The 20328-nt window shown below is 35.1% G+C and overlaps 1 protein-coding gene across 1 annotated transcript in view; it reads right to left on the reverse strand.

Moving 5' to 3' along the window:
- LOC140164383 (uncharacterized) overlaps positions 1–20328 on the reverse strand; it is a 169469-nt gene that overhangs the window by 70625 nt on the left and 78516 nt on the right. Inside the window, exon 3 of the mRNA XM_072187658.1 lies at positions 19488–19575. The gene's annotated coding sequence lies outside the window, so the exon portion shown is untranslated. The remainder of the gene's footprint in view (positions 1–19487; positions 19576–20328) is intronic.

The raw sequence follows: 20328 nt of genomic DNA on the forward strand, positions 1-20328 counted from the left end.
ACGGTATCCCACAATACATTGCGTCGAACATAGAAAATTGTCCAATGCCCAAAAGGCTAAGTAGATATTCGTTCAAAAAATAGAAAATCAAAGTATATTAGGTACATAATTCATATCATTTAACGTCATTGTATTTGCCCAGATTAAAAAACATATTCCAAGATACATAAAAATATCGCACATATGAAGATGTGCATGACCAAGAGGACCCTGTATTATAGATACTCAATCAACACGATTAAATCAATTAAATGGGGATAACACTCGCCTTTTTTTCAAGTACACATTCAGTTTTGAGAAAATGCCTCTTCTGACAGTAGTGAAATTGATCGCTTTAACCTAATTCACAAACAAGTTTCATATGAATGGGTGCATTTAAGGTTAGCAACTATTTTAAATTGTTGCGATTTGGTAGTTCACAACATCTTGTGAATTGTAGGGAGCTTAAGCAAAAATTGCATTGATCATTTCACAGCAAGTATGTAGAAGGATTCAAATATCACAGATATACTTCTTTTATATACCTGTGTTTCCTGAGTTAGGTTTTAGTTAGGGCTGAAACAACAACGCTTTTGTAAAACGTACATAACTCTTTAACAACAATAAGCAAGCAAGTTTTCAAAGTATATGATTTGTAAAATGAACTTTTTGTAAGTGTAATTTTTCAATAATATATTGATTTAGATAATGAAATTCGATATTTTGGCTGCTTTGACCAACAATACCGCGTCTACCCTTAACATGATAATTTGATATGATGACAGGTTTTCGAAATGAAGAAATCTTTATTGTAGTTATAATACGAGTTATAATACTTCTCACAGGTTTAGTGTTTTTATACGCGTTCCTGGTTCCCAGTTCTGCAACTTTTATTTTTTCAAGAGGGAAAAGTAATGCAATATCTGGAATGCTAATTTATTCGGCGCCCGATCCGAGTTAGTCCTTTTCTGATGTCTCTTACAAACATCCTCCCATACATGATTCATCTCAAAATAATACACAGATCTAGGCCGAGTTCAGATGGCTCAAAACATATTATGAAGTGAGAAGAAGAGTTTGGACCTGGTTATTTACCAGGGACCAATATGACCATCTATCAAAAAATTGTTTACACATTTCTCATGATTGACCATAAACATAGCACCTGGGCAGTTTTTTGTGAACAGCAAAATATGCAATAAATCAATCACTATTTTGAAGTTTGTTGAAAAGAAAATTAGACGGATGGAACTGAGATGAAACAAAGAGAAACTGGGTAAGGCTATTTAGATTTCACAAGGTATGTCAATAATGAAAGGGGTTAAATGTGGTGAACTGTCAAAAAAGTTAACTGTGGAATTTTCTCACAAAGATTTATACAGGTTTCTGCGTTCATCAAGATAAAGTAATCTCGAGCTAGAAAAGCTAACACATGAAAGAACATGGTGTTAGCACAAGACCATGAAACATGCAGTTTTAGTACTTTGCATCTTGAACCTACTCTAAGTTCATTTGAAGATAAAATATCCACGACAGACATTTGAAGATAAAATATCCACGAAATTATAGCAATAAACACGGAATTAGTTGACTATATAGATGGCATTATAGATGGCATATAGATGTAATACATCATAGTACTGAGTGAAAAAACAGTAATCAATTCCATATAAAATACGTATGGGTCCGTGGTAAGCAGGTGCGTCACCACCTGCAAATGCAGATGCAGTGAAAGATATGTTGTTGTCTGACTGATGAAAACAATAAAGTGTAAGAGAATTCGGTACCTAAATAAAATAAAGAATAAAAGGTGTGAAGTGGTACACTTATTGTTTTTGAATGGTAAGAATGGAAATAGACTACTGTCAAAAGTGATTTCCACAAAATCGTTAGAAACTACATAACTTTTGCCTTTGAGCAAAGAAAATCTTAAAAGAGAGGCAGAATAAAAGCGGAAACTTGTCCTGTGTATGTTATTAAGGGATGGGGTATGAACGTTTGCAGTATTTATTGTGGGACATTAGAGCACATCAGACATATCGAATTGCATTCTGAATACGAAGAATGTCCTTCTGATATCAAATAATTTTGATTTTTGAAATTCGCAATGTAATACACATTTTATGGCCAATATCCCACAAAAAATACTGTCGAAACGCTCAAAACGCTCATTCCAGATCCCTTAACGTTTTTCAATCAGTTGAGGTGGGTCGGAAGTGAGTATAACCGGGCAGAGTTTGCACTCAAATATTGAAACAAATAAAACTAACACACAATGGAAATAGCATGGGTTTATAACAGAGATCTCAATGCTTGATATAAGGAATGTCGTGTCAAATCAGGGGGGGGGGGGGTTCTCTGATTGAAGGTATACAGGGATGTGTCACGGTTTTGGGGCACCTTTTCAGCGATTTTGGTATATCAATGGGTCGGTTTTCAACGGAGACCAATTGGCCCGACAATGGTGCCGGCTAAAAAACTTTTGGGCTTTTTTTGTGAAAAATTGGTATAAGGTATAGATTAAATCAGCATTCGGAAGTCTGCGTGGCACATCCCCATACAAAATGTTTCGAAGAACCCCTCCTCTGGTATAAAATTTCTCGGCAGAGTAAATGCTTAAAAGTTTCATTTGGATATATTTCCCTTAGCTCAAGAACTGCAATACCTGGAAATATAAATGCGATTGTTGGCTTAGTGTATCGACATTAAAATGCACTGCAGTTTGGTAGTTCAATGGCTGATTTGAACAAATATTGATTTAAATAAGTAATTAATTTATTTGTATGACTTGTTGTAGAAAATGAAATTTATAATTTCGTCCGACATATAATTCCCTTTGATTTACTAATGTGAGTATGTGGAATATTCAGTCACTCGGTGAATTTGCAGTCTCAAGTTGATTCGGAAATCATGAATTGTGTTATTGTGTTTTCGTTTCTGATACAGAGAGAGATCTCAAAATGTATTGCTTTCGCTTCTCAGGAGTTTTGTAGGTATATAGGGAGTTAAAACTCCGGAACTTCAGATATTGAGACTGTCAATTATCTAAATCAGAATCTTATCTCCATTTCTTAAGTACCGCATAATACGGTATGCGTTTAATTTGTTCAAGTTTTGCTCAAAAGCTAATATTTTCCCGGTACCGCTTCATATCGGAATCGGATGACTGAAGCAACCTTTTGTTGAGTGGCCTGCCCGTTGAACCATTGTAACAGAATATGAATAAATTGGCATCTACCCAGCGAAGTCGCATAAAAGCAATATGATATGAAGGTATGCATGTTTTCATTCAGTCTTACTAATACTAAACTTAATATTTCACCAGATGGATGACGCTTGGAAGAGACATTATTCACATCTACTAGTAAGAGACAACATATGATGGAAATTAAAGACAAAGCGATTTATTTTTCAACTCGGGTCTCTGTCAAGTAATATGATGCCTTATCCCGAATAACAATCATATAGGTATGATTTTAGCAATAATGTTCGTTCGAAGAACCGTCGTTCGAACAAATACCATCAATCGAATATACATTTATTTTTACAGGTTATATGTAACCACACAACGCTTCACAGCAGATTTATGAAATATTCAAGATTTGGCAAAGTAAATATACTTAGGAAATTGTTTTTGAGATTTGTATTTATACAATATTGACGTTAAGATGTTTCGCGTTGCAAAAAGTAAACATTTAAAGTGCCTCTATACTGAATTTCATTTTTTTATTTTTGCAAGTTACTTAAATTATTGACGATATATAAAAGCGATATATTAAGCAATAAAACTCATTTTCAATAGGTAAAAAATGGTAAATAGTACGCTTATGCTTGTTTAAAATGTAACAGACCGCAAATTATGAAATTTTAGCTATATCTAGTTCTCGGAATGATGTGAAGGACAAGATTGACAACCATGATCGGATGTGGCCGCTATCTGCATCAACGTGGTTTTTGTTAAAGACGTACATAGTCTTGAAGAGGTCCAGGTTATACTACATCATTTTCTTCTTTGATAAAAAAAATACTGAAATATTTGCAATATTCTTAGGAGTGGGCTCACAAAAAGATGTTTTTGTCCCATTTAACAAATTTAAGGCCAACTTTTACGGACAGTTAATTAAAGCTCGAAACTAATACGTTTGTTGTCATCCAAACTGACAACAGAAGATACTCCAGTTTCTACTGTTATTTAGCAGATGAAATTTTATATATTAATTCTACTACTCACTCATTCTGGCTTAAATTACGAGTCTTAACGAGTTCAATATATTCAGTGTTATTCCCAAATTGAGCACAAAAATGTCTTACTGTAGGAAAGTTTTAGACAAAAAATAAAAGGTTCAAAACAACAAACGGCCACGGCTGCGCAACGTAATTCAATAACCTAAATAGCACTCTAGACAATATGCCTGTGATATTCTAAACTCTTATTTTCCTACAATACCAAACTACCTGATCTCAAGACGACTGTTCAATATTCCTTTTTATTCCCACTTCTAATTTATCTTGTGCAAACAAAATAAGTTTATCAAATCACAATTCACAATATTATGATTACTTTTATATATTTGCCTGGGATTTCATATGGTAATCACAATTTGAGTGGGAATCGTAATTTAATTTACTGCACACAAACGATTCTGTAATTCATATAAAGGTCTTCTGTGGAATATTTCATCAATTTGTAATTGTAAGTTTTGGATAGATTCGGCCAATTGAGATGAAACCTCAAGTCTTTTGGTCACATTTGCACTAGTTTTTTGTTATAGCTAGTACATGTACATGAAAAGTGGAACCAAAGATCGACAGTGAAATAATTTCGATTCCTATTTTAATCTCTTCGCTGTATGTAAAGTCCTCATATAGATTTTAATTGAAAGCTAATTCGGAGAGCAATTATATATGCTTACAGATATACGCTCTACGACCCATACGTTATTTGTCGACGAAGATATTAATGATGACGTTCAAAAAGATTTAATCGTAGATATCTGTAATAAGATATCAACAAAATACCCGAAAATTAATCTGTGAAGCCTTGATAACTGTTCGTATTTTTTATTACGTCCCACCAGGCGTCCCAGTCACAAGCTGCTTACAATGGCATTTGTAGATTATTTGTCGCAGCTGCCTCTGCCTCAATCTATTTCCTATCTAGAATATGGCTTGAATCTTGAGATTTACATGCAATTTTTACTTTCCCTTTTGTTTCAAGGTTGGCTTGAGTAAAATGTTCACCTTTTAATATTGAAGATATACATTTTTTCCCAAAAAGACCTAATTTTTTTGGTGTTTTGGGAAAAAATCCCTAACTTCAATACGAAAGGTCAAAATTTTCAATTGATCGTCGGCTTTTCATCCCAGCTACATACACTTTAAGTACATATCATTAGATTTAGACAGTTTACTTCGAGGACTTTTAAATATCAAAATAAATTTTTTAAAGCATTTGCCATAAAATGTCTATTATATCGCGAATGTCAAAAAATCAACTTATTTGATATCAGAAGGGCATTCTTCGTATTCAGAATGTAATTCGATATGTCTGATGTGCTCTCATGTCCCACAAAAATACTGTCCCAACGTTCATACCGAAGCCCTTAACATCTAATAAAAACTGGAGAAGTAATCAACAAAATAATTTCACATTCTGCAAATCAACTTATCATTAAGTAGAGTACACAAGGCAACAAATAATTCCGTGAATAGGATTAGTATCAACGCCTATCAAGTTTGTTCTAAACTTTTAAGTAATTCGAATTTCAAGACATCGGTACAAAAATATGTGCATGTATATAGATCATGTTACTCATTGTAAGAGCACGCGATGTAGACCGATCAATAATCCAATGACAGGATGATACGACGGCTGGCAATTGTTATGAGAGCGATATATGCCACAACCTAATAATGTTCTCAGACATTGCTTAGTGGTTACTGTATTATGAAAAGACATTGATGAATCATTGTTAAACACGAGCAGAGATCCTCTTTCTCCAAAAACAACTTTATCCAAATTCAAAGGTTAATTTCTCAAAGTTGGAAAGTCCATTTCAAAATGCTTTTGCAAATTCTTAACGAGCATCGTTGATGGAGTATTTGGTGACAAATTCACTGACACAAAATTTGAAATAAGAATGTGGCGCCAGTTTTGAGTCAGAAGGTCAAAATTGATTGTCCACACGTTGCTGTGTCACATCACTTAGATTACAGATTTTTTTCCCATGGACGTGGTACGCAGGCACGTTGGAATTTCCACATGGAATTCAGCAACGGGACGTACAATAGGCGGACATCTACTTAAACAGCTGAAAAATGCAGCTAATATCATGCATTTATTCTAAACTAAAGGCCACAGAAGAGAAAGAAACTATAGTTTGATCAGCTAGTAATTGGCGGGAAATGTTAGACTTTTACCACTACGCCTAAAAGTAGACCGACGTTAAGCGTGCTATTAGTTGACCTTTCTAGTCTATATTTTTTGTGTTAAAGAAAGTATACAACTTGAATTAATAAATTTGTGATACTTCTGGCGAGATGTCAGAGACAATTCTCAAAAGAAAATGTTGATATTAATCCGGCAACGATTCACCTAAATCCCGAACGAATCAAAGCCGTGTCGTGTCTCCTAAATTATAGCAAGGAATACGAAAGCATAGTTGACATAGTAAAATGGAGTAATATGTAATACATATCATATACAGGGTGTATCAAAATTAAGTATACAGTTTGAAAAATGCCGCCTGATTAAAAAGTATGATGTCTTTGGTCAAAATTCTCTAGTGGATAACTTAATCAACATCTTGTCCTCCTACAGCTGAAAAATCACTGGCGTGTTAACATTAATAAGGATTTGGTGGCTACTTTTGTGAGCCGAGTACAAAAAGCAGTTGTGCGAAGTCAATTGGGTTTAAATGCTTGTTATTGTTGTGCAGACAAGAGAAACATGCAGGTGTACAGATCATTTGTCCTCATTGTTAGGTCCCAATCCTGTGCATGTGTGAGTTACATAACATGTGACATTTGACGTAAATCTGGGCAACTATCTCCTTACATATGCTAGGTTTTACTTGACAAGGAGAATAGCAACATTAAAATGGATACTACACAGTACACGCCAGAGCAAAGGGCCTTCCTTGTTGCAGTGTACCATCGCACCCAGAGTCCAGCAGAAGTGCTTCGGAGATTCCGTCAGCAATACCCAAATGCACGTCCCCCTTCACGTGGCGCTATTTACAAAAATGTTGCGATAACTGGAACGAGTCGTAATCTGAACAGAGAACATTGTGGTCGCCCCCGAATTGGAAGATCTGCTGCTAATATCCTAGCAGTCCGTAACACTCTGCAGGCGGGGCAATTTAAGCAGGAGATCAAATTAGCTGCCGTCGAAATGGACTTGGAATACCATCTGCAATCTTTAACAGAAGATCATTGACTTGCGATTTCATCCCTATCAGACGATAAGGAGACATCAACTTCAGCAAGCAGATCACCAACGTCGCACTGTGTTCTGTCAGTGGCTTCTTGCCCATCCCCTACGTGTCCTGGAAGATTTCATCATTGGCGATGAAGCAGAGTTTGCATTAAATGTTTTCACAAGTCCTCCTGCAGACCTTGATGCACTTCAGAGACGCATAATTGCACAAGTTGACATTTTCAGGCTGGACAGACCTCTCATTAGACGTGGTGTGAACGCCATGTTGACAATGGTTGAGAAGAGCCGAAATCTGCATACAGAAGAATTGTGGGCATGTGGAAGACCAAGACTAAAACTGTCAATAACTGTAAACATTAAAGACAGTGGTGAAATTTTTTTTTTAATTGTATGTTGTTTTGATTTTTATTGACCTCGCGCAACTGCTTTTTGTACTCGGTTCACAAAACTAACCACCAAATCCTTATTATTGGTCACACGCCAGTGATTTTTCAGCTATAGGAGGACAAGATGTCGATTATTTTATCAACTAGAAGATTTTGACCACAGACCTCGTACTTTTTAATGTAGCGGCATTTTTCAAACTGTATACTTAATTTTGATACACCCTGTAGTACGGTATGAAAAACATTAATTACCTCCATATATGGTCAATTCCAGCCAAAGCGGGACAAAATTCTCTCTGGGGGCCATTTTGAAAATGTTTTCCTTTTCAATTCTAGACTTATCAAATGAGACGATCATATCTAGTGAATCATCAGGTGGAAGTGCCATCGGATTGAAAAATAACTTTTCTTGCTAGACCAAATAAAGTGTTAAATGCGCATATGCATGTTACCCACGAATTCAAGCCTTTTTCACCTGTTGTACGCCATAAAATTTCACTTTCTTTAATATCTTTCAATATTTTATGTGTGACTCATATACACTAGAAATCGGTGAAGACTTTGAACGTAAAATAGAATTTATTACATATATCTACAGAGAAATATTTTGGTTATTACAAATTTTAAGAAAGAACCAGGTGTACAGTTAAGATTGTGTCAATTCTTCGAACTCTTTCCAAAGTGGCTGTCATTTAACATTACTGTATTATTTCGAAAGATTAGAATAAATGCTTCATATAAATATAAAGTTAGATTTTGTATCTCGTCGCAGGATGAGGATCTCGGACGGATAACAGCGTCTGGAAAATAACAATTCCTATTAATTGTTTTAAATAAAAATAAAAAACACATTTCCGTATGTCAATAATTCAGGCTGCAATGGCACTAAAATGAATTTTAATCAAAATACAAACTACATGGAATATTTAGAATGGATCATTATGGCATTTTGGGTATAAAATGTTGAGAATAATGAAGTTGCCAAATTCAAATAGACAGAGCAAACAGTTTTATATTATTATTTTAGTAAAATCATTCCATATTTTCATGCAGCAATATTCTATTAACTCGTGTTTGAGAGTTCCTATGAACTAAAACACTATCAATACATTGTTAACTATAATTTAAGTAGGGATTCGTGGGTAACTAAAATGTTCGTGGGTAACACATATTTGAAGGTATGTATTGGTAAGCGGCAAAATAGAAAATATTACAGAAGGTTGGAAACCATCATGCGGTTATTCTTCCATTGTGTTTCAATGATTCCCGTTTCTCTAACCAATTGCATTTACCCAAAAATGGTAATTTAGGATAATCAATCAAAACTTCATGATACAGCTTCAGTATACCTTCAAGAGGACGCTATTAAACAGGACTGTTTTGGAACCTATTTCGCATGTTTTCAAAATGTTAAGATGCATAAGAAACATATAATTTACGAGTAAATCCTTGGATTCGTGGGTAACGCCGAATTCGTACTATAGTACCGTTTGGGTTTGCGTTTCTTAGGTGCATAAACTTTAAGTACTGTAAAAATTATAGCATACCCATGGCTTGAATATGTGCTGATTTAAACTTAAAATAAACAATCTCCTTGTTTTTCAAGGTTAGCATCTATTCGGGATTCGTGGGTAACAAAAGTTTAAACCGTCTTAGATTATTTTTTAAAGCGGTGAACGTATTTTTACGATTTACAAGTTTAAGCGCTTGTCAAACTAAATTCAGTGTCCAAAGTCATTAAATGTTAATTTAAGTTATGGCAATTATATTGGCTGGACTCGTGGGTAACAGTTGATACGTGGGTAACGTCAAATTTGATTTTATGGAATTTTATGGGTAAAACATATTTGCATAAAATAATCACTTGGACCTCAGAATTATAGAACGAAACTTCGTTTCATGATATAGTCATTTATGGCATATTCACTTAACATTTTTCAGAACGATCATTTTATTTTTGATACGCGGGTAGCAAAATTATTAATAGCCAAATTGACTTAATGGCCTCTAGAGTCCACAAACTTTGGTGGAATTCAATCGTTTTACATATGATGAGAGATCATGCAAACGTCTTTCTAACGGTAATAATTTCATTTTGATTGAAGGACATTCAATGACATATATGGTGCTTTATCTTTGAATTCGTGGGTAACGCCAATTCATTTAAGCCATCATAACTTGTCCCCTGGTATGACTTGCTAGTAAAGGCCTATATGCACAAAGAGAGCACATTGGACGTGACATGATATGCTCCATCAATAACGTGATTTCCTTTATTAATGACATTTTAAAGTGGAAAGTTAACATAGGGAGAATTTTGTCCCGCTTTCGCTGGAATTGACCATATACTTATGGGTCCGTCGTAAGCAGGTGCGTTGCCACCTGCAAACGCAGATGCAGTGAAATATGTTGTTATCTGATTGATGAAAATGATATAGCGTAAGAGAAATTAATGAATTCATTTAATGAATTCTCATAGAGTAAAGTCTTAATGTGACAAGAATACAAGTAGACTACAATCAACAGCGATTACCACAAAATCATTAGAAACTACTTCACTTTTCAGTTTTCCCAAAAAAAAAAAAAAAAAGACAGAATATAAATGTCGAACCTATTCCACGCATGTTATCCGTGTTTGTAAATCAGTTAATAAGGGAGTATTTCCTGATCAACAGCCTCATCCCTGCTATTTTCTAAAAGAAAAAGTTGAGATTTTTATACCATTGGAAACCTCTAGCTACAAAATGTTTGTGTGCAAAAATGACTTGCAGATTCATTCGCTTGATAAAATTTTTTCAAATGTGTATGTTCTGTTCACAGAACGAGATTCGAGATTACAGCACTGTGGCCTATAGAGCAATATAATATACATAATCATGCACAACTTGCAAAATCGGAATCAACTTGGGAATCACCTTTGTTTCATAGATATCTACTTCAACATACCATAAAAGAGGATGCTAGAATCACGAAATATTCCTTTAAGCGATTCATTCATTTATTTGACTTAGTGTAGACATGTAGGTGATGCTTTTCAGATTCCAACATACCGGAATAATTCTATAATTTTTTTTCTGACGCACGTGTATTACTTCCTTTAGTTGACTAATGTGAGTATATGGATATCGTCAGTCACTCGATGAAATATTAGGCTCAAGTTGATTCGGAAATAGTGAATTGGGTTATTGTGTTTTTCGTTTCATCTGCTGACCTAATTTCAATAGAGATCTTACTTAAAACACAAACCTTCAGATATTGAGATTGTCAATTATCCTATATACAAGTCAGCACTTTATCTTCATTTCTCAAGTACAGCATAATGGGTGGTTTATTTAATTTTTGCTCAAAAGCCCAATTTTCCCCGGTACTGCTTCAATATAGGAATCGGATGCCTGAACCAACCGCTATATATATTCTGCCGAAAAGTATTCCAATTTTAAAATTAAACCATGTTTAGATACACTATCTAGTCCTGCACAATATTACACTACATTGAACCCAACGTGACCTCAAAAAGTAAAGTTACAAGCATTCGATTAGACGAAGGTCCAGTTTTAAAAGTGACAAACTGGCCTATTCAAAAATCCACGGACTAGACTTCCGGTTTGATAGAGATGGATGGATAATTAATGTTCACCATTTTTTAAAATTTAAATCTTAAAACAAAAGAACAAACGAAAACTGAAACAAAAGAACTGAAAAAATAAAATAAAAGTTTTGAAAGTGCAGAGAAGAAAAAACTAAAATGAAAACGCACTGTTTTTTCAATAAAGCTTGACTGAAGAAACTGTGTTGTCTATTTGTTGCGCTTGTCGGAATTGTTTCGCCTTATAGGTCAGTTTGTTACTTTTAAAACTGGACCTTCGTCTAATCAAATGCTTGTAACATTACATCTTGAGGTCCAATTGAATCAATGAGGTGTCAAAATGTGTACAGCTCAACTTACCGTACTTTGCCTAACCAGACAGTCCATGCCAAAATTTTTACTACACCTTTACATTTCATCGAATCTCTTTTTGATGTCTGTCATTTTGAACATCATACTTGAAAGATGTATGCTATGTAGAAACTTTTTATTTTGCAATTTCATAATTTGCATATTATTAGCATATTTGCAAGAAAAAACATGAAAATCAATAAATACCTATATTTTTCACAATTTCAATATTTTATTAGAAATTAAGCATGTAGGCCGTTTGTTATGACTTGATGAATGAAACTGTTAGACAGATTTTGATATTTTTGCTTATTTTTCCTTTTTTGCCCCAAAATGTGTAAAAATCACAATTTTTGGATGACCTATATTTTCTTTGAATATTTATCAAATTTCTTAATTTAGGTATAATACAGTGCAGAAAAAGATGTCAAAAAATCTGTTAAAACAGATTTCCAATAAATTGTTCCATTTTCCATTTTGGGTTAAATACTCAATTTTCATGCGCGGGATATTTGAAACATAAAATGAAAACATGTCCATTGCACTTTTTCCTCGAGATGTACTATAATATCAAGGTTACGGATATTATAATCCCTTCTTATCTTCACTGATCCATCAGATACCTATTGTTATGAATGATCAATGAAAAGGTTCAGAACTGGGCTACTAATGGTCTTGTCAAGTATCTATAGTTATTGTCATGACTGTGTCAACTCAAAAATCATGCAAGGTCGAATCATGGAAGAAAGAGATGAGAAGGAACCACAACGACTTCGATCGGCCAAGTTTTAATCCGCTTATCTATTGACGCATGAAAAGAAAAGCTATCCATGGTACTTACTTTCATGTATGATCCATTTACCGCGATCGATGCTTGGCGAAATCATAATTGGAAAAAAACTATAACAAACCCATCCAAGAACAAACAAACGCTACCCAGAAGTAAGATTATGGAATTTCACTGATGCTCTGAACTTGTATAGTAGCTTTGTTTTGGGATCTACAGTCAAACTGTTTTCTTGATCGTGTTGTGTAGAAAATGTCCTTTAACACATCGAAAAGGTCATCAAAATCGGCCGTTTTTTTGCTGAGTTTCATCTTTAGCAAATAAGGTAAGATTTTGGTGATTTTTTCGATGAAAAATAGATGCAAAATGTTCTTAAATAATGCGCAATGTTCCGGTTGAGTCCGGTACATAAAACCTGTTTAATTTAATAGTTTATATGTGTATAATCGTAACTAGCTAACTCGTTTCACTGCCAAAGACTGCCAACTCTGAGAAAAAAGTCATCAAAGTTCGGGAAAATTGGGCGAAATGGAAGAAAAAGATGTAGGCCATCAATGACCGATGATCACGTCACCAGAGAAAATCCTATAGAGTGCTTGCACCGAAGGTCATTAGTTCAAATCATCCTTCAGACACGCTCCAGAAGACATGCAAATACATGGAGTACAATACCAATCACCTATTTAACGCGGGGTATTGATCAAAGTAAATCCTCATGAATAACAATGTCAATTAAATGTCGGTAAAGGGAGTGGACAAAGTGAATGCGTTCGTTGTGGTTCCTTCTTATCTCTTTCTTCCATGGTCGAATGTAGGAAAAGTATGATCAGTTGAGCTGTAAGATTCGATTTTTTCCAAGTGTTCGAATACTTTCTTGGCGCTGCTAGTACATTTACCCAGCAAGGTATATAAAAGCAGTATATAGTTGTTTTCATTTCAGTTTTACTAAAACTAAACTATCTCACAAGATGGATGGCGTTGTGAAAAGACATCATTCGTTTCTATTAGACAGAATCAAAAAATGCTGCAAAGACTTAACGATTTATTTTACAACTCGGGTCTGTGCAATGTAATTTCATGCTCTATCCAGAAGAACAATAATACACGTATTACGTTTCAGCAATATTGTTCGTTCGAACAAATGTCATCGATCGAAAATATATTTATTTTATAAACGTTATGTATAAGCACACAACGCGTCAGAACAGATTTGTGACAAATTCAAGATTTGAGCAAAGTAAATATACTTAAGAAATTGTATTTGATATTTTTATTTATACAATTTCGAAGATAAGACTCTCTTATTGAATAGTGAGCCACTGAAGTGCGTCTTACTGAATTTCTATGATTAAGCTGGCTGAAATTCGAACCCATAAGTGGTCATTTTTTCCATGTTATCAGATTAATTTTGAAAAGATATTTGATTCATTTTGAAGAGACATATGTTATGTCCTTATCTGAATAATTTCTCTTGTCAAATTTGACAAGTTGCTATTCAAAAATGAGTAGATCATTTTAAGAGCAAAGGTTTGCGGCACACAAGACTTTCTATTTAAGTAAAAGACCCATTACACTGCTGAAAAGTTTACGAGTGCATGGTCTATGCGTTGGGGGCTATAGCTAGTAATATTGGCCATACATGGCACGGATGTCAAAAATAACCCAAACAAATTTAAAAAAAAACCCAAAAACCAACATCTTTACAAAAAGTGAATGGTTTGATGAATTGTTTATTGGGCTTCACAAAATAATACCCAAGCTAAGTTATGTACTGCATGGCGGAGCCTTCTGTTTCACCAAGTTGTGGCACTTCACATGTAGGCTATATTATAACTCGATTCTGCTACATGCTGTAGATTATCCACAGTATCGTGGCAAGGTGAGTAATGGGTGGACGCCATTGGTTAACGCGATTTGATGTTGCCGTTGGAATACTCTTTGATTAGGAAATTAATCTTGATCGGTGCGTCTTCCGGGGCACTGGACAGGTGGGTCTGCATACTAAAACGGGTTCTCGGATAAAATGAGACACAACACAGAAAGTAATTATCCCCTTTATTACCATAAAATAACTCAAATTGAATGCATCAAATTTAAAATTGAAATAGCAAAAACAAACCAATTTAATTCTGTATTTAATTCTAAAGTTGCATTAAAAGCAACTGTCAATACAGTGGATCAGTGCCCGAAAAAGCCTGTTTAGCGGAGATTTTGAGTAAAAGATGAAAGCAGCAGCATTTTGGGAATTGTCATCTGTGCGAAGATTTTATACGCAAGGATATATAAATTCAAGTCAACGATTGACTTCGATGAAAAATATTCGCAGGACAAGTGAATCAGGGTATACTTCAGTCGTCCGGAAAATTGACTGCAACAGAACTTTGTAATCAACAAGACGAAGACTGCCGGTTAAGTAGTAGATTATTAATGTGATTATACTGTATGTGCAAATATTTTTCAAGTATACAATCATTCTCAATAACATTTTACTTTTTATTAAAAATTCAGATAATGTTAACTTAAATCAAACAGTGTGTTATTATTAATACACACATATGTACACGTGTGTCAATACGGCCGTATTCAGCATCGAAGTGGTTACGTAATTCTCTTGGTTACCGGATCACGCTACTTTGGTATGCCTTCGAGTGCCATATACTTTATGTGGTGATCATTTCGATCGTGGTTCATTACTCTAGCGCGTGATCCCGTTGACATAGTAACATTACGTAACTTCGATACTGAATTGGCACGGTAAATGTTGTGCTGGGATGGATATTCTGTATTACAGCATACGTAAGTGTACGGTGTACTCCGTTGTCAAAATACCACGTACTTTAGTACAGTAATAGCGCCCTCTGTTGGTCATAATTCACTTTAGTACGTATTTTCAACGTAGTGAATAAATATTTGAGGTAATATAACACAATAGAATATAAAAACTAGTATTTTTAGAAGTTACATTTCAAGGTCGTTACATTAAGGTTAATCAAAGTTTTAATTTAAGGTTAATTTAAAAAACCCTTTAACCCTTAAGGTTACTCATTATTGTTTGTTGATGCTGGGGCCCAGTATCGCCTAAAAACATCAAGGCCGCAGGGCCGGCAGGTCCGAAGCCTGCGACTCCCATACGACGACTAAACACTTCAAGCGGGACCCCAATATAAGGGCCCCGCAGACCAAGAAAGCAAGACTAACCTTAAGGGTGACGAGCTGATAACGAAAATTCTGTTATATTTACGGAAAGCTCGTCATACATTTCATACTTTTGCATTTGTTACTCTTTACTCCATAATTTCCCTCATTCTTCATGCCCTGCCCTCTTTCGGGGGCTAATTTATAGTTTAAGCTTGTTTGCTATTGTTTTGGAGCAACATTGATTCTTTATAAGCCTGCGGCACAACCTTGAACAATATTGTTTTTGAGTTTTGCCACCCCCCACCCAGCCCCATACATCATTTTGATTTTTAACATACAAATATTCTGCTTTTTATATTCTATGGGGTCGCATATTACCTCAAATATTATTTCTTCACTACGTTGAATATACGCACTAAAGTGAATTATGACCAACAGAGGGCGTTATTACTTTACTAAAGCACGTGGTATTTTGACAACGGGGTACACCGTGCCCATACGTATGCTGTAATAAAGAATATCAATCCAAGCACGGCATTTACCGTGCCAATAAAACCGTATTGACACAATGTATTACTTGTACATAATACGTGTATATGTGTGTTATTATTGTGCATTCGTGTGATAACTGGGAAACGGTGATTTTGTCATTACAGCTCGTATCAATTCCTAATAAAAGATACATTTCTTGACCTTTTGTTTTGGATCTATATGTGTGCGTGGGGGGCATATAATTTTTCAGACCGAAATAGGGGATCACATAATTTTCAAACCGCAATAACACAGGTTTTCCAGTCCAACTTCAGCTAAAAATGACATAATAAATCCAAAAGTAAATATTGGTTCATCATTATTCATGTTATGTTAACATTATTATTTGTAAACAGTCCACAAGAGAAGCAGTTATTTAAACATTTTGGATATTGAAATATCATTCCGAAAGCACAACGGTGCGCAAAACAATGTTGCATTGTTGACATTCTTACTCCCATACGCCGGTATTCATAGGTTTGGTTGTATTTGATCTTGTGATCGTTTTAGTAATCTTTTAGCTTCTTGTGCACATACAAAGGAAAGCTGACTCAAAAATATCCCAGCCTACCTCAAAAGACGGTATTTATATTCCTTCTAAACCAGCCTGCCATGTTTACTTTCACTTGTTATCATTTTCACAAAGATAACAACAATTGGCTCCAAATACCGATACCATGCAGAGTCATCCAATAACTAAAGATTGTGCTTTGCGGACGGATACCTCCCAACTTAATTTAGTAGAACTGGGTCTATTTACATCTGGGTCACTGTACCAAAAAACTTCAATTACCTCGGGAATTACCTGAGGAATTACCTCGTATTAGCTTAAAAAGGGCTTAAAAACGGCTTTTAATTTGCTCTCTTATTACCACGTTCGACGGATAACCTTTATTTCCACGGTATGTGAATGTTCACACACACGTTTTCGTACCCTATTGAAACATATTTTACCAATGGATTTTTAAACAAATTTAAGACAAAAAGAAACTTCGCGGGTCAATTGCTTTTTAAATTCTCTTTGTTGATAAAAATTCTATAACAATATATTCTAAAGAGTGAGCTTACACAAACAGGTCTTGTCACATTAACATGTTTTAGGCCAACTTACTATTAAACTCGAGTAAGATACGGACAGTTTAATTAAAGTGCGAAACCCATACATTGTGCTAATACACTGACAATAGAAGGTGCTTCCGTACATGTTTACAAGATTAGTTTTCATTCATTCTTGTAGCGCTTGTTTAAATTACGAGTCTTAACGAGTGCAATATATTCAGTATCATTCCCAAATTGAGCACAAAATATCAAACTGTAGGAAAGTTTCAGGCAGTTAAAAAAATACACGGCCATGGCTGCGCAACTTAATGTAATAACCTAGAAAGCACTCGAGGCATATAAATATATTTTTGAACAAATCATGATATCCTAATTCTTATTTTCCTATCCTAAAATACCAAACTACCTAATATATTGCTTTTTATTCCCACTTCTAATTTATATTGTGCAAGCAAGTAAGATTATCAAATCATAATTCACACTGTTATGATTACTTGCCTGGAATTACAGGCTGGGAATTTAACATAATAGCGCAAAAGGATTCTGAAATTCATTTAAAGGTCTTCTGTGAAACATTTCATCAATTTGGAATTCTTAGTTAGTGGCTATGGTTTAGCTTGTTAGCGCTGAATTTCATTGGTTTCTGCATGCCGTCTATCACACGTTAGATGGCAGCAATCGCGTTTCTATAATAAAATGCGAACGAGATCGCAGTACGCGCGACTAAAAGCGTAAACGAGTTTCGTTCAATTCACAAAAAGGGGAGTTTTCATGAAGATAACTTAATTTATATATAGAATTGCAGATTCATACGTAGTGGTAATAACAATGAAAATTATTAATTTAGAATTCAACACTACTTGTTTATTTCGCTTACCGGGAGCGCTTTCGAGGAACTTCGTCGTCATCAGCCGATGTTGTTAGCTCAGATGTTTTCTTGGAAACGGCTAGAGACCAACCTGATTAGTCGGGCAGGAAGGTAGAAAAGCGACTTGCAGAACATAAGTCGAAAGCGGCTGGCTCTAAATCGGCTGTACAAGAACATGTAAAAGCGAGCAAGAACACGCACCAAATAGATTGGGACAACGTAAAAGTACTGGAGAAAGAAACAAAAGAATTTCCCAGGAGGGTCCTGGAAGCTATCCAGATCAAGCAGCAGGGACCTTCATTAAACCGAGACACAGGATTGGAACTAGATCCTGTGTGGGACAACCTGATCAAACCCAGCGGCACCAGGGGCGGGAAACTTCCAACTTCGGTGACGTCATCAAGTGTGATGTCACCTGATCAGGTTGGTCTCTAGCCGTTTCCAAGAAAACATCAGACATGTCAGAGCTAACAACGTCGGTTGATGACGCGGAAGTTCCTCGAAAGCGCTCCCGGTAAGCGAAATAAACAAGTAGTGTTCAAGTCTAAATTAATAATGTTCAAACTTAATTTTTGTTAAATAAAACAATGTTTAGTTATCAAAATAATATTTAACGGCATCCACTACTCAAAATATTGGACCTATTCGTGTATCACACGGTAGAGGATAGTAAAAACAAAAATGTATCGTTTATTCTCTAATTGTAATATTCTTAGCCAATCTAGACTTATTCACGTTTCTAGTTTGTTTTTGTTTGGGGGTAGGGGGTGGGGGGGGGGTCATATTTGCAATAGTATATACAATGCATTCGTGAAAAGATAGGGAGAGGGAAATGCCTGTTTTTATAAGGTTTTTAAATACACAAAACAATAATTAAAAACGATTTTTCGCAATTTCAGAACAGTGTTGACCACAATCACAATAGGCGACATTCACATAGGATAATTGTTTTGTCTTTTGCTCCATTATTCCGAAGATGAATAATAGCTATGGCCATGTTGGTAAAACTATCACGTGTGCAATTATTTTGAACAGCGAATATTTGGAATTAGTGTAGTTTCAGAATAACCACCAATCTTATTCTAAGCAATGGGTTGTTTCAAGGTTTCTTATTGCATATCATTGTATAAGAATGCTTCCGATTCCTATGTTAACATTTCATCGCAATTTTAAGACTACCCTTTTGTAAACAAAGTGGGGACTGGCGGAGATGAGTTCGTCTTGGGTGACCATGTTGAGAGCATGATACTTCTTTCGTTTGACTAGTAGTAGATTTTGGTACCAGTGAATACAGAGAATTATGAGATCAATACCCCGCCTGGATTTGAATGGAGCTGATTTATGGAAAGAAGTTATATACTTACAGGTATACGCCCAGTCAATGTAATTCATACGGTAATATACCGACAGGAATATTTTCAATGACGTTCATGAAGATGAAATCGTAGTTTTCTGTAATAAGAAATAAATAGAAAATGCGTTAAACGTAAATACCCGAAGATTAATTTATTGATTCTTATGTCTCAGCCGAAACATCGATCGGCTACGGAACAATCGGTCACAAGCTGCTTCCAATGACATTTGTTGCAGCATGCACAAATTATTCAGAATGGATAGTCTTGAATATGGCTTGAATCTTAAGTTTTCACATGTAATATATCATTTTACCCTTTCTTTTAAAGTTAAGAAAGTTCAGTGTTTAGGTTATAAGGTCGCACATTATGCAGTGCTCAATTATTAGTACCCTTCATACGCGGTTTTATTAGCGTTTATATTAGTGCACTCTGCACATTATATGAACACAATCCGCGCAACTTAAACATTTGTAAAGTTCCTGTAACTTGTGTGATCAGAGGTTGTGTGATATTGTTTTGGTTTGTCTTATTTGTATTCTCCGTGTGTAATGTTTGTGAATCACTCCGAGCTTGTTTATAGACGAGTAACGTGTACAGCTAGATAATGTTTGCACATACAAATGCCAAAAGGCTAATACCTCGCCGAGGATAGGATTATTGTCCTTATTCCAATGTCGTAATTTATTCGTTGCATTCAAATGCATGTGCGTAGAAGAGTGTGCGACCCCCTGAGTAATGCAGTGAAAATGATATCTATTCTTGTATGGCGTTTTATATCTCATCTGATTTTTGCCAATCTGGTCTAACTGCACCACTATACCCCCGTAATAACAAGAATAGCTTACTTTTA

The sequence above is a fragment of the Amphiura filiformis genome, chromosome 11, assembly GCF_039555335.1.
Source record: "Amphiura filiformis chromosome 11, Afil_fr2py, whole genome shotgun sequence".
Taxonomy (NCBI): domain Eukaryota; kingdom Metazoa; phylum Echinodermata; class Ophiuroidea; order Amphilepidida; family Amphiuridae; genus Amphiura; species Amphiura filiformis.